The sequence below is a fragment of the Falco punctatus genome, assembly GCF_963210335.1.
Source record: "Falco punctatus genome assembly, chromosome: 6".
Lineage (NCBI taxonomy): Eukaryota > Metazoa > Chordata > Aves > Falconiformes > Falconidae > Falco > Falco punctatus.
Window position 1 is genome coordinate 31715865 of NC_137585.1, and position 14971 is coordinate 31730835.

General features: G+C 42.2%; 1 long non-coding RNA gene across 3 annotated transcripts in view; it reads left to right on the forward strand.

Moving 5' to 3' along the window:
• LOC308066591 overlaps positions 1–14971 on the forward strand; it is a 74588-nt gene that overhangs the window by 19784 nt on the left and 39833 nt on the right. For all 3 annotated transcript variants that reach the window (XR_013929207.1, XR_013929208.1, XR_013929209.1), the window contains exon 1: positions 1–14971. This exon is cut by the window's left edge and continues 19784 nt beyond it; it is cut by the window's right edge. This is a non-coding gene — a long non-coding RNA (uncharacterized lncRNA).

The following is a 14971-nucleotide window of genomic DNA, read 5'->3' on the forward strand; positions in this document are numbered from 1 at the left end:
CCAAAATTTGATTTGGAATGACTCCCACAAAGGGCCGTTTTCCAGCGTTAATGGATAAAAGGTCTTTACCAAGGGGAAAAGTATTCAAATGCTAGATTTAATAAAGTTTAGTTTAAAAGTTATTTCTTTGCAGGAACTCTCTTTGAAAATACACAGTTCTGAGAGTAATTCCTTTTCCCCCCACAGTGATTTAATAGCAAGTATCTTCTGTTGGTTTTGTGATTTGTAACCATTCAGTTTCTATTTTGGAAATATGACATAATAACATGACAATTTAATGGCATGACAGTAACACATTTACACTGTTGTAAGAGTTACTTTTTACATCCTGCCCTGCCATGCTGAGAGGTAATGCAAAACTTTGGGAAGATAAGATCCTTACAGTGAGATGAAAATAAACACTGTGGTAATCTTTGTTCCATTTCTGGGCTTAAGGTGCTGACCTTAAGGGAGTGATGCAAGCAAGTATTCATCTTCAACATGTTGCTCTCAGGAATAGCAGAGCAAAGGGCTAGGAGGGAGGTAATATGAGGGCCTGGAGATCATAGAATCATAGAATGGTTTGGGTTAGAAGGGACTTTACTGTTCCAATCCCCCCTGACACAGGCAGGGACACCTTCCACTCTACCAGGTTGCTCAAAGCCCCATCCAACCTGGCCTTGAACACTTCAAGGGAAGGGGTCATCCACAACAACTCTGGGCAGCCTGTTCCAGTATTTTCCCACCCCCACAGTGAAGAATTTCTTCCTAATATCTAATCTGTCCCTTAGGCTGAGAAGTCACATTACTCAAGCCACGTTAGGCAGTATATATTAGGTAAACTATACTTTGTAATGCGGTGTGTCAGTGTGATAGATGACTCTCCTGTGTGCTTTTTATCATCTTCCATTAATTTGTATTTTATTGATGCCAAGGCTCAGCAACTTATTGTTATGAGCTGACAACCTGATATTTTTATTCCATTTCTACTTTGCATTTGTTTAACACTAACTCAGATAAAACTGCCAAGAACTGAGTTCTGCCTGAAAGCGAACATCGGAGTTAGCTGAATGATGCACACTTTTGCCAAAGGATGTCACTCAAGTTACGGCTCCCTCTGAGCTTAGGAGAGAAGGAACAGGAGCAGAAGAGATTGTGTCTTAGTGTGGCTGGTGGTCTGCCCTTGATGTGCTTTCGTACACCTGCAACTAAATCATGTTGCTTTGTGTCAAGTGATGCTTCTGTGGGGTACAGAGAGAAAAAGTCCTCTTTCATTCACTGATACCTTGGTCATCCTTTGTTTTTTTTAAAAAATGCATTGTTTCCTTTTCTGTCTCTTCTGGAGAATTTGGAGATGTTTAGGGGGTTTGTGTTTTGGTCTGTCCCAGCAGCAAGGCCATAAAAGCAACATAGCAGTATTTTCAAATATCAGTATTTTCCAGCCAAACTGTTTACCTTGGATTCTTCAGGCATTTGTAACAGAATACTTGGTGCTTAGCTGGGTGGTTAAGAACAAGGAAGAGATATGGAAACAGGGCTCTCAGCTGAGTGCTGTAACCGCGGTTTCATAGGGCATAACAAGGAACCAGAATCTGGTTCCATGGAGCAAAGAGACATTTATAAAATACTCTTAGCAAAAATATGGTTCTAATTCAAGCTGTAGTTGCCTGAATTTCCAGATTTTACTTGGTCACCGGTTTATTCTTTATACTGGTGCAAATACTCGTACACAAAGAGTTGTAAAAACAGCCATTTGTGGTGTCATTAAATCAAAGACCAGTCTTTTCAAAAGCAGTGGATTTCCATGTCTTCTATGTCTCAGGTCACAAATAAACTGGCTGCTAATTGGAATTAATTGATTACATAATTCAAAACTGATATTTTCTGAAGAGGATGAGAAGCATCTTTTCTTGCAGTCTCCTCTAAGCAAAGCTGTGGTTATAACTAGATGTTAGGCCAGAAGGAGAAAATTGGGAGGCATTTGTCTCTTTCAAGGTGTTGGGATTTATGGCAAAGTTCAGAGGCAGACTAGATTCATGACTTCCAAGAACCCTGGCTTACATCCGAGTTCTATATCCATGCTCATAAAATGGCTACTGCTTAGGTATGTGTAAGAAAGCAATGGCACAGAAGATTTCTTTTTCAAGGTTTATCCAGGTGGAGCCTATCAACATTTTGCTTCATAACTTTCAACTCTGACAGAGAATTGCAGTTCCTGCAATATTTCAGTACCTCTGAAGTGTCTACTCTATATGGAAGTGGCTTAATGTTTTTTTGCTCAGTGTTAAACTGAAAACTGTCATTTTTAGTCAAAGAGGGTACCCTGAAGTCTTCAGCTGCTCTGAATTGTATCACAAAACAGATTTTTTTTCTGAAATATTTCCTATGAGCATGTTTCTGTTTAATTTGCTGATAAATTTTTGATATACATAAAAAAAAGCAGTATTGGCCAGTGACCTATACGTGAACCTGGCACAATATTGGCTTTGTATCAGAAGGGTTCAATTTTGGATCCAGTGCCAGTACCAGAAAACAGAGCTGTGATTTTTGACTCAGTCTGGGCAGCCCTGGGACAGCATATCATCAGGAGAGCTGCTGATGCAATAGAGCCCTCCAGAACTTGTCTCAAGGCTACAGAGTCTAGGTCTTCTCTTTCACCTGGATTCATTTTCATAAGCTTGATAAGGCTCTTAATACTCATCTGGTGTCAAGTGGCCACAGTTCTGCTTCTGGGTTTGTTCTTCCCGTCTACAGAGGCTGCAGAAGCATAACAAGGGCTAAGACAAACCTTGCTAATGCTGTCAGTTTAATTACAGAGAATATCAGGCCTGCAGGTTCCTGACACCAGTTTTTATTCAGAGAGTTTGAAACTGGGCCAGATGTTCTGTGAGTGCAAATCCACATTGCATCACTGACTTTGACAGGGCAACGCCAATTTACACCAGTGAAGAGTCATGGTTTTGTTCAGTACTATCAGTACCAACGTGGAAATACAGTGAGGGATGACAATTCAGACAACAAGGCATAATGGAGAGTCTGCTTATCTGCTGGTCAGTGCACACCTTGTAATTTATGCAGTGCAAAGCCCAGTAACAGTACTGGGGAGCCAAATACTTCCTGATAACCGCACCTCCTGGAACTATGCAGTGCTGCAGCTAATAAATCTTAGTGATGGCACGCAGCTAAGCCGGGAAAAAATTAAATCAGCCACTCGGGCAGCTGAACAGCCGTCTCAGCTGTGCTGATTCACCCAGAATGATGCACTCCAAGGGGTTTTCACTGCCTAAACAGATGTTCCTCTAGCACAGGATGCTTTCCATTCTTACATTGCTCATGCTGGATTTCTGTGTTGCTGATCAGATCTTCAGCTGCTGTAACCAGACCTGTCTAGTCAAAGGCTGTCAGGGCAAGACTGATGCTCTCAGACCCCATCTCCCACTTCCGTCTGCGGTGCAGGCCCCCCTCCCCCTGCAGGCTACGCCAGCTGCGTGGCGGCCCCAAGCTGGAGAGAAGCCATGGTGATGTGCTGCATGTGGCACTGTGTCTCCAGACAGGCTTTGCTGGAAGGCGTGTTTCCCAGGCGGTGGGAACATTTCCCCAGCTGCTGCTCCCCATCACTGGGGAGGGTGGGATTGCATGGCCACATCCAGGTGGCTTGGGTGCTCTGCAAGTTAGTGAGCACCGAGGGGCAGGACAGGGAGAAATACCACCTTTGCATTACGTCTGCACATATATTGCTAAGTGTGTGTGCTAGTTTTATTATTTTGGCTCTGCAACATCGAAGTTGATCAATCTTTTATCCTGCTTAGCTCTGCAAAGAAGATATAGTTATTTTGCCTTTTTATTTTTTTCTTTCAACAACTGAGGAAGTGTGGCTTGGTAGCATGCTGAAGCAGAAGAGAATGATAAGGGAGGGCGACAAAAATACTGGCCAGGTAATATTGCTATGGCGTGTTGAATTTTTTGTTATCTTCAACTTTCACATTATCACATCTCATGAGAGTGATCTTGTTTTTCAAAGTTTCACTGAACAGTCTGAAGTTTGCCCTTCACAGGTGTTAAATTAGGTTATTACTGAGAGGTGGAGGGAAAGGAGGAAGATCACATAGTTTAATTATAAAGGCAAGTATGTGACTGTACAATGCCAAGTGTGCTGAAGTGCTAATCCCTGTGTGAAACTGCAGCAGTGCAATACAATAAATAGCAATAAAAACAGACACAGTAGCAATTCCAGACTTCTGTCAGTTTAGGAGCCTTTTAAGTCAATGGTATAGCAACCTTTTCTTGCCTTGGACTGTGCTGCTTCTTGGATGTTGTAAAGCTCTAGTCAATCAGACTAAGGGTCTGCTTTACAGCCCAAGGTTCACCTTGCCCCTCTGTAGACAAATACAGCCTTGGGTTAGTAGAAACACCAAAGTGCTAGACACAAATTCTGAGCAAAATGTGGAAGTGTTGTTCTTAAACTTACCAAAATATACTGGAAGGTGTTTACATGTGTGAAAACAAATGGAAATCCATACTCTTAAACCTAAAATTGACCTGAAATGCAAGCTGAAGACTGACCACTGTGTTTCAGTGTCATGTGAAGAAGGATATGCTATGTGCAATATATACAAGCAAGGCAGAAATCTACATAGAAGTGAAGATATTACTAGTCAGTATTTAGTAGTGGCTATCATACAGTGTGATATGAAATACTGTGGTTTTCCCTAGTCTATATATGGGGGCTAGGAGAGCTTAAGAAAGGAATAAGTGGTACTCTTGGCTACTAGAGCACAGTAATTGCTGGCAGATGCTGACTCAGCTGGTTGCCACCATAGCACTAAATTCAAGCTGTTACTGTCCTGTCTGACTGCCAGTCCAGACTTGAGGACTGATGTGCCAGCATGGCATCTGTTGTGAGGTCAAGGCTTTGACTAATGAGATCAAGGGGTTATGTTACTATAAGACATGGATTAGACCATTGACACCTTTGCTTCTGCTTTGACTGTTAGCCCATAGGGAGTGGAATTGTGGGGGAAACTTCTTGCACACAGTATCGGTGGACTGTCTCTTTTCTCTGCTACTTCATTAGATATCTTTAGGGTGTTTTGGTTTCAGTGAATCCCAAAACTCAAAGGAAGACTTGACCACAACTGTAAGTTTTTCATCTGCTCTGTATTGGAAGCCAAAAAAATCCATCAATCATTCAAGATTTGCTGAAGTGTTTGTGAACTGAGCACTACTGAACCAGAACAGAATTCCTAGGGAAGCCCATGCCCAGGTTTTCTCTTGTTGCTTGTTTTATGGAAGTTATTTTGCACCAACATCCATTTCAAGTAAGTTCTTGCTGCTCAACCTTCAAGTAAGTAGCCATCTCCTACAGAAAATAGGACCTTCTCCTACTGTGCAGTGATAGCAGTCACAAAAGGGTAACACTTGATGGTACCTTCATGACTTAGGAAATACACAGTGAATAACAGTATCTTTGAGTCCCCTTGAGTCTCATTCGACTTACTGATGTGACTGTTGGCCATATAAAATGCTCAGGAGGAATATTCGTTTTTATAAAATATAGGGTTTTTTTCTGTGCTGGTTCTTGTAACCTCCTTTTGGTTTAAAGAAAAGCACAAAACTTCTTATTAGTTGGAGGAGAAAGTCAAAGTGAGTATAGTCCATTCAAGTGAGTATTCTGGAGGCCCAAAGTCTCCACGTTATTACAAGAAGATAAGTAATGTCTTTCTGCATTGTGCAGCAGGAACTCTTATTTAGATTACAATAATAGAATTAAAGCTCCTTAAAAATTATTTTTAGCTGTGGATATTTAACAAGGTTCTCCTTATGTAATTATATACCTGAACTGTCCAATACTGACAGACGCTGACACTTAGGAAATTATGTAGTAAAGGCAGTTGCCATCTTCTGTTAGAAAGAGAAAAAATGAGACAACTACAGCCACACATTTTAATTTTTTAAACCTAAGATAGGTTATGGTCATCCTCTAGTATGACCTCCTGTATGACACGTCTACAAACTTCAGTGCATCACCTCATGATTTTTTTGGTTCGTAATAACGGATGGCTTTTAAACCTTTCCTTAAAGACCATGTGCGATAGAGAATTCAGTTCATCATATTCAGTTGCTGTGCCCTTCACAGTTTAATGAAAAGGCATGCCCCAGCCTTGAAGTTTGTCCAGTTTTGGCTTTTACCTATTGGATTTCATTATGCCTTTTACACTAGATGTGACACCTACAGTTAAAAATCTCTTTCTCACAGTTATAAGTTACTCTACCATCTGGGTATCTGTGAGCTGTGATCATATTACATTTTAAACTTCTCTGGCATAAATCAGATTAAACTTCTTTAGTCTCAGTCTGATTTCCAGACCACAGGTCAATCTTGTAGCTCTTTTCTGAACCCTTTCCAAATTTTGGATACACTTTGTAAAGTTTGGATGCCAGAACTGCATGTGGTATTTCAGCAATATTCTCACTAGAACTATACACTCTTTCAAACTCCCTTGCTTATTTATCTAAGGATCAGAATTGCCCTGGAGGGTCATGTTCAGCTGATTATCTAAGGTGGCCATGAAGTTTTTCCAAAGTTATTGATATCTGAATTGCTGGTTTATAGCTTAAAGGGTGACATAAAGCCTTTGTGCAAGATATATAACTTGCATTTTCAGAACAAAATTTTGTAGTATGCAAAAATGCAAGTAATACAAATGATCAGGAATTAATTCTTATAAAAAACTTGTTCCCCACATCACTTTTATCACCCTATGTCCACTTTTCGTTGTCTCAAACTTCTACCACAGTGGGGTTTTTTTTGTCTGCAGGGTTGGTATAGATGTCATTGACAGCATGGAATGCCTCCCTGAATGATAGGGATTCTGCTACAACTACTTTTAGAAATACATTTGTCAGACAGCTTTTAAGCCATTTAACACTAATAGATTGTTATGTGGGAGTGAATTAAACACCTTAAAAGATCTAAATATTTTTCCTTTTTGCAGCTACTTCTGTCAGCCAAGCTGGCAATCTGCACAAGGACTGTAATCAAGTCCTGCAGGTTTACAAATGTTGTCATTAATGACTGCTGTTTAACATAATCTCTAATTACCAGTGGAATAGTAAATATCAAGTTAGACTCTGAACATATCATTCTGCTTCCTTCTGAATCTGAAACAGAAACATTTGTCAAGTACTCCTCCATTTCCCACATTATGATTAATAATTTTTGCTATTCTTTGCTAGTGTTGGATCCATCCCATACAATCCAAAACCAACTTTTCCACCTGGAAATGAACTTCTCTGGAGCTTGTTGAGAGAATGTAACTGTTTCAACTATAATATCAGCAGAAAACCTTCCTAGATTGGTAGGGGAATCATGGAAAGGAGAAAATGAGTCCTACTCTGGAGATGCCTGATATCAGCTTCTTGGAAGCCTCAAATCCTGCTGGGAGAGTCTGTGTGGGGGCCTGTATGGCAGAGCTGAGGGGCATGGGCAGGCTTGCACACTGGTTCACACGATGATACTAGCACACTGGCTGGATATGTGCCCTCCCATGGGTTTCCTTTCAGAGCAAAGCCCCCAGAAGAGGCAGCTCCCCCGGAACTGGCTGAGTGCTTCAGCCTTCCTCCCACTGCTGCTTTACGTGTGAGAGCTGATTGATCTGCCAGTGGTTAGGAGGCTTCCCTGCGAAGTGCATCCCTAGGTTCGAGTCCTTGCTCTGATTTGGAGTGGTTCCCTGACCACCAAGCTGTGCTGGCCGTTTTGCTTTCTTCCAATGAATACTTAATTGAAATCAGCTTCAAATCAGACGGAGCAAGAACTTGAATCTGCAGCTCCTTTTTATCTCTAGGGAACTTCCTAACCACTGGACTGCATACTCTCATTCTCTCTAGCTCTGTTCATATGTATTTATTTACACAGAGTGGAGAGGTTCCAAGGAGATGGGGGCAGAGGGTGAGAGAGAGTTAACTAGAGGAGTGTGTGGGGGAAGAAAACCTGGCTGTCCCTGACCTTCTGATGGGAGAGTCCAAGCTGCTGTCCCTCTCCTGTCTGACAGTGCTTGGGAGCTGGGAGCCAGGCTTTCCCCTCTGGAGAGGAATCACCAAGATGCTAGATTATTTGCTGCTTGGCCAGCCCTTCTCTTTCCTCTCTGGCCCTTAGATGTGAAGGTTTTGGGAATACAGTGGTTTTGTTCTGATGTATAATGAAAACAGGTTTGAAAAACTTCAAAAAAACCTGATTTTTTTCTTCTGAATATTCTTCTTTTGTGGCCAGCCCTGTGTAACACATCTGAGAGGCAGAACTTGCAGCAGAAAGATTGATGAAGTCGAACCTGACAAAACCTGATTGTGCATTCCTTTCCCATTCGTCAGCAGGCTCCTCTCCTTAATAGATGAAGAGTTTTTGGACTAGTGGCTCATTCTTAGGTTGAGGTATATTCTTTCATTCATCCCCTTCAGTCATACTGTGGAAGCATGGCTCGTATTAGCTCAGTCTAGTCCACCCACTTCCCGCACCTCCATCTTCCCTGCCTGGTGCCAGTTCACTTGCTGAAGGACAGATCAGAATATGCCAGGAAAGGTTGTTTCATGTAGCACAAAGCAAATCTGGTCCTTCTGCATCTTCATTTGTGCACCACCCATCTGGTTCAGATATGGGGGAACCTACACTGTCTATTTCAAGGTGCTGTTTTTAGGGATCTCTCTGTAGATTCATTGTGGGGACAATGCTGCAGGAGGAGACACAAAATGTAGAAGAGAAACAGCTTGAGTGTACCATAGCCTTTCCACTGATGGTTGGGGTTCCAAAACAAATGTGCCAGGCCAGACCTGTGGTGCATATTCACAGCTTTGATCCACTGATTTATGCCAGGTCAGCCCAAAGGTGAGGTGCTGGCCTCACAGCACTGACTCTGCTGGTGAGTGAGTACCAACGTTACCAGCACTTTTTACATCAGGGTTGCAGCTCTCCATGCAGTAAAGTTGGATTAGCACAGTGGAGAAAGAGAGCCTATTGCCAGAAACTTGAAACAATGTCTTTTCCAGGCATCTCAAAGCAACCCAAACCACACAGTGGTTTCACTGACTTTTGGGACTTTTCACCATAGGTCACACTTTCAGGTTTCACACTGCAACCATTAAGACTGCGAGCCTACTCCTTTCACTCTGTATTTTGAAGAATAACATCAAAGGTGTTCAAAAGTATTCAAAGTGCTGAGAGTGCTGCTCTACCTTGCCTATAGCAAAGAATGAAAGTGCTGTGCTGGAGGATTTGTCATCATACAGAAGTGCTCACCAGCAAATACATGCAATAGGGGATGCAACAATTTTTTCATTTTGTTTCTCCCCTCACCCCCAGCTTTTATTCCTTCCCCAGTGTCTCCGTACTATTCCCAAATACATTCTTCTTGCTTATCCCTGTTCACCTAAAATAACTTGTATCAGTCTACTGATATTAAATTGTCAGTACCACACGTACCTTTTGAACACTTCTTTTAAAATCTGTGTCAAGAAGATACTTTTTTCTCACATAAACATTTTTTCTTTCTTGTCTGATAAGGGATATAGTAAAAAAAATTGCTGAGTCAAACTCAGCAAGTTAAGTTAAGTGGACTTTTTTGAGTCTTCAGTGAAAAAGTTGCATTCATAAGGAAAAACTGTAAGATCAGATTTCTTAGCTCCAGGGCCATTTTCACTCATTGGAAGAACTAGGTGCAGTTTTCAGTTTGCCCTAGATAAAGATTTCCAGCCACCAAAGTGAGCTAGCTCACTGTAACACAGGGTTGTGGAGCAGGGAGGTTGCCACAGATGGCCTAGACAGTTCATCTTGGGGGACTGTTTTCCCTTTGCAGTTATTGCAGCGGAAGGGGTAAGTCTGGCATTGCTGTTGGACAAATGCCAGTTTAATGCTCTGGGCATAGTAGGTGGTGTGCATGATCCTTTGTGACAAAGGTGTGTTACTTGTCTGATTCTATCTCATACCTCAAAACATTCACAACTAGTAGCAGGCATTGCTTGGAGACATAGTTATTTTAGCAGTGACCTAGAAAAGTTGCTTTGTGAAAGGCGACCTTTTTCTAAATGTCTCCATGTCACTTCAGTATAGCGAGTGAATTATGCTACAGCTGTCGCAGAATGACTGGAAGTCAACCCAAACCGAACAACTCTAACCTGGAGCTTGGAGATTTGGTTCCAGGGATTTAACTTGTTCTATTACAGAGGAAAAAGTAAATGAGAAATTCAGGTTTGTGTGAAGCCCTCCTGTAGCCTGTTCAGTAGAACCCTTCAGTGTATAAATCAAGGCTTAGCTCAAGCCTCAGGTTAGTTTTGCTATTGAGCTTTAATGCTTATAAATGCTTTTTACAGTTTAAATGATGTCAGCCTTGATGTTTATGAAACCATGGAAGTGCTGAGTCGAAAACATTCACATTATTAAAGGAAGCACTGGGAACCACTGGGATGGTGCCAGTGTTGACTGGTGTTATTAAGCTAAGAAGTTCTTTGGCACAGCTGAGTTAGGGAAGATCATACCCAATTTATCTCTTGTGGTTAGTCATTTGATTCATGGCTTCTGATTCATGCCTTTGTCTTGGCCTGAAAATACCAACTTTCTTATCAACCAGCAAAGACAGATTGATTTTTTAGAAAGGTTTGACCATATTTTTATGCTAATTGGAGAAGGACCACTCATTTAGCAAGAACATATCTTAGTAGCAGCCAGTGCCTTACTGATACGTTACTGTACTGCATCTTGCTGGACCCAGCATCTCTGACTGGTATGAGTTTAAATAGTAGATTTCTCTGAGGCCCTCCACAGATTAGTGCAACATCACAGCTGCTCTCTTGTACCAATGAATACCTGGTTGAGATTGAGTGCTCATAACTCTGCCTTTTTCCATATAATGCTGTTGGGAGGATTTGGAATACTTAGGAAATGCAAGGGTTCCTTTGCTTTGGTGTCATCCTCAGGTGCTGCACTATGGGAAAGATAAGTCTCCCATGTGTCTTTAGAGTGTCCTCATCAGAAAAACCTCAGAACATGATAAAAAGAAGTAGTTTCGTCAGTGTAGCTTCATGCAAAATAAAAACATTAAATGAATGAAATCACTGTTATCACTGTTGTTCACCTAATTGGTGGTGGTGGTTAGTATGGTCCTGTTCCCCCCCCCCCCCCCCATCCCCCCCGCCTTGGAATGGGAGAAGTCTATTTATTAGGGTTGCTAAAAAACAGCCACAGTTTCTGGGTGACAGGCAGTTCACTGTCCTTTGTTCCTGCTCGCTTTTGGATGCACCTCCATTGTTCCCCATGTGCTTTTTAACAGTCACAAAGTTTTGTGGTAAGATGCAGTAGGATTATTATTATTGTTATTTCATAATGCAGCTATGGTCACACATGACTCTGGGGCAGATGGAAGGTCTCTGAGGTTTTTCTGTTCTGTGTTTTGAATGTGGTGCACTCCCTAACATAACATACTCTGCATGTCTTAGCCAGAAACATCCAAATGAGAAATGAGGAATATCAATTTTATCTACCAAAGCTGACTGAACAGCCATATAAAGCAAGTCTCGTTGGTCACCACTTGGACATGTCTTGAAAGCCACTTTCACGAAAAGGCCCATAAAGGCTCACTAAAACCTCAATATTTTGTGGTTTTATTCCCATAGTGGTACATACCATTTGGCTGAAGAAGCTTGAAAACACTGTGGGTTTGGACCTTCTTTTGCTTAATCCATCCTCAAGTGCCTCCACCCTGACTTCTAGAAAGCCAAGGTTAAAGAGCCTGGCTCACTATTCTGCTATTCCAGCTTTATGCTAATGCAATTCTTCTGAATGTAATAGCAGGACAAAATCAGGGAAAGCCATCACTCAGTCCCAGAACAAACATGACCTTCAGCAAGATGCAAACATAAGTAGAAGGCTCCTCAATATAGCTGGAGTTTGCATCTTTGCTACACTTTTCCTCCTAGGAAGTCCCTAGGCAAATAAACTGTGTGGTGGACGTGAGAGGAAAAGGTATAAACTTTCACTGTTATGACTTTTAAGCAGAGATTTTTTTGGAAAGGGAGGGAGCCCAGTGTTCTGGGGAGAACAAAAGAGAGGTTTTGGTGAAGCTGGTATTTGCCACAATTATAGAGGGAGACTTTGGGGCTGGATTCTGATGTTGTGTAGATGGGTGTAAGTACAGGCTAACTGCTGGTTACAGTGGAGTCATGCCCAACGTGTAGCAGCCCATGCGAGTGTGCAGTTTCACATGCAGCCTTTTTATTCCTGTTCATGGCAGGCTGCTTTTTCTCTTGTTTCAGCTTTCTCTCTCTAACGTTTATGAAGAACAATTGTCTGCTCCTTGTAATTGGAAGAGCGTTACAAGCCATGAATGCCTTTGTTGCGGTGAACCACTTCCTCTTCATGTCTCTCTTGTCCTTGCTTTGTAAGAACAGAGTAAGCTCTATTTGGCATCCAAAAATAGGATAACATCAAGTTTCTGCATCTGTCCAGCTGAGCTTCTGCAGGGTCTGTTGTGCCAGATGCATTTAACCTGGCCTGGCCAGAAACATTATCCCTGTTCCCAGAATGCCCTGGGATGTAATTGGATGTCCAACCCCCATACATTACACAGATTCAGGCAGGCTACTGCGGTTTGCCACAAGCTTGCATTGTCCACTCACTTTAGAAGTAAAAGCTAGTATTTGCCTTTATGAAACTTATCACAACACTTACAATACAAATGGCAGATACCTTTAATACATTGGTTTACACTGCCTTTTTCTTTAAGCAACTGCAAATCACCTTATATGTGATTTAGCTATGCAGATCTTATAGAGATAGTGCCTGTTTCTGCAGCCAAGCCCATTCAAATGTCCTTCTGCTCCTAGAGGGAGTGATGTTATATAGCCCCTTAAAAAGTCATGCAAGGCAAGGTACCTGAATTGGTACACCACCAATTAGATGAACAAACCAGTGGGTTGGTGGTAAAAGGCCTTGTGGGACAGGCAGTTTCAGGTTGTATGTTGGCTACCAAGACTGCATGGGTCAAAGCCCCTGTTCTTTTGAGTTGTGAGTACCTGTACATCCCTGCCAGTGAAGCTGCTGCCTCTACACCAAAAATGTGAGCCTTGCTTTCCTTACACATTTTCTAAAGATGCTTTAGAAGCAGTTACAGGCTGCTTGTATGGTCCGTGGATCACAGCACAAAAGCTGTGGTGTTAAGCTAATATTTCAGCTCCCCAAAAAACAAGTGATGGGGATTCATCTTCCTGCTGAAGGCTGATCAAGGCTTGCAGACCACTGAAGTGAAATTAAATGACACTGTGGCTTTGTTTTGGTTCTTGGCAGGACATCTCATTTTCCTCATTTGTGGAAGGGTTGTATGAGTAAGGAAACAAGGCTGACATAAGTGGAAGATCTGTCCCTGGGTCCCTGTCAGTGTTAACTGTGTTGCCCACACTTGAGTTTCTCCCTTCTGTCTCATCCACCTTGAGCGTCACCTTCGGCCAGGCAGTGGGGTGTCCCCTCTCCTTCATTTCATGGCCCCTGACACTTCTGTGGCTCACCCTCTCTGTATAAATCCTGGAAGACCTGAATGATGCTATTGATTCTTGCCCCGGAGAGCCCAGGAAAGTGTATCTAATAGCACTGGGCACACAGGGAAAGCTGTGGGAAGACAGGGAAGGACAGCTAGCATCGGAATGGCACTTGCCTGCATGCGCCCTCTGACAAGGATATCTTGTCAGCTGATGAGTGGTCCTTAAATGAGTGGGACCTTGGACCAGTCAGCCACAGCTGAAGCTGATTGTAACTTCCAGGATTTAACGTAGAGGTAGCACTTAATTTAATGACACGTGCTAATTGTTAGTCATGTCAGCTTTGCAATGAAGGCAAGATTTCAGTGATTCCTTAAAAAAGAAGGTTAAATAAAAGCTGAGCATAAAGCCCAATGTAGCAAGATTAATTCTGAAAAATGGATGCTCGCATTTTCATTGCACCAGTTTAAGTCTCCAAAATAAACAGAACAACCAATTTAAATCAGATGCATGGAACAACAATTAGTTTTCATCTCTGGTTTTAATCTTTTTAAACGACAGCATTTGGTACTCAGAGCTCAAAGGAACTGCAGACTGAATCTGGAGTTTGCTGTAACTTAGCAGCTTGGAGGAAACAGATTTGTGGCTGTATAACAGAGAGATGAAACAACTCTGTTCAGATAACCAAATTATAATAAAATACGCAGGTGTTAGAATCTGGAGACAAATTAGCATCCAGAGTGGCTGCCTCTGAACTGTTGTCAGATACAGACTGGGAACAATAGAGCTAAGCAGTAAATGCTCAAGTACTGCTCCTTAAGTGATGAAACAGTAAACTTATGAGTTTTATTGGTAGTTGCTATCCTGTGTGTCACAAAAAAAACCCAGAATGTGGAGTGAATCAATGCTATGTGAAAACAGGACTTATGAATGAGGAGTAGTATGATCCCATTTTTACTTCTTTTGGTGACTTTTGGGAGGGACTTCTTGTTAACAAGGCAGCTAATGCAAAAAAAAGCCCTCAGGAAAGCCACATGGGTCTGATTTCCCATTTCCCTCCTCACTGTGTCAACGTTTACCTCAGAGGCTTTGCATCACTGTGTGTGACTGCCCACAACTTCTGATCTCGTGAGGCTGAAGTCATTCTTCAAACAGCAGTCAGCTTTTAAAGATTTGGTGGAGGGGGAGATGATGCTAGGCAGCACAGCTGAGCTAAGACAAAGAAATGTCTTTCACACAGAGGAGCTAATGCTGGAAAATCCCTGGGAACCAGTTCTGTAACACAGTTATACCGCTGTAGACATGTTTTCAAAGCAGTGGGTGCGGTGGGTGCCTCTTGCCAACCTGGCTCAGACGAGCCATGCAAAGCAGTGGTGATTACACACGTGCCTTAGCACAAGGTGACCAGGACATTTGCTGAGAGTAGAGATGCCCCAAAATGGTGCTGGAGAAAAGTTTCACAAACTTATTGGAACCT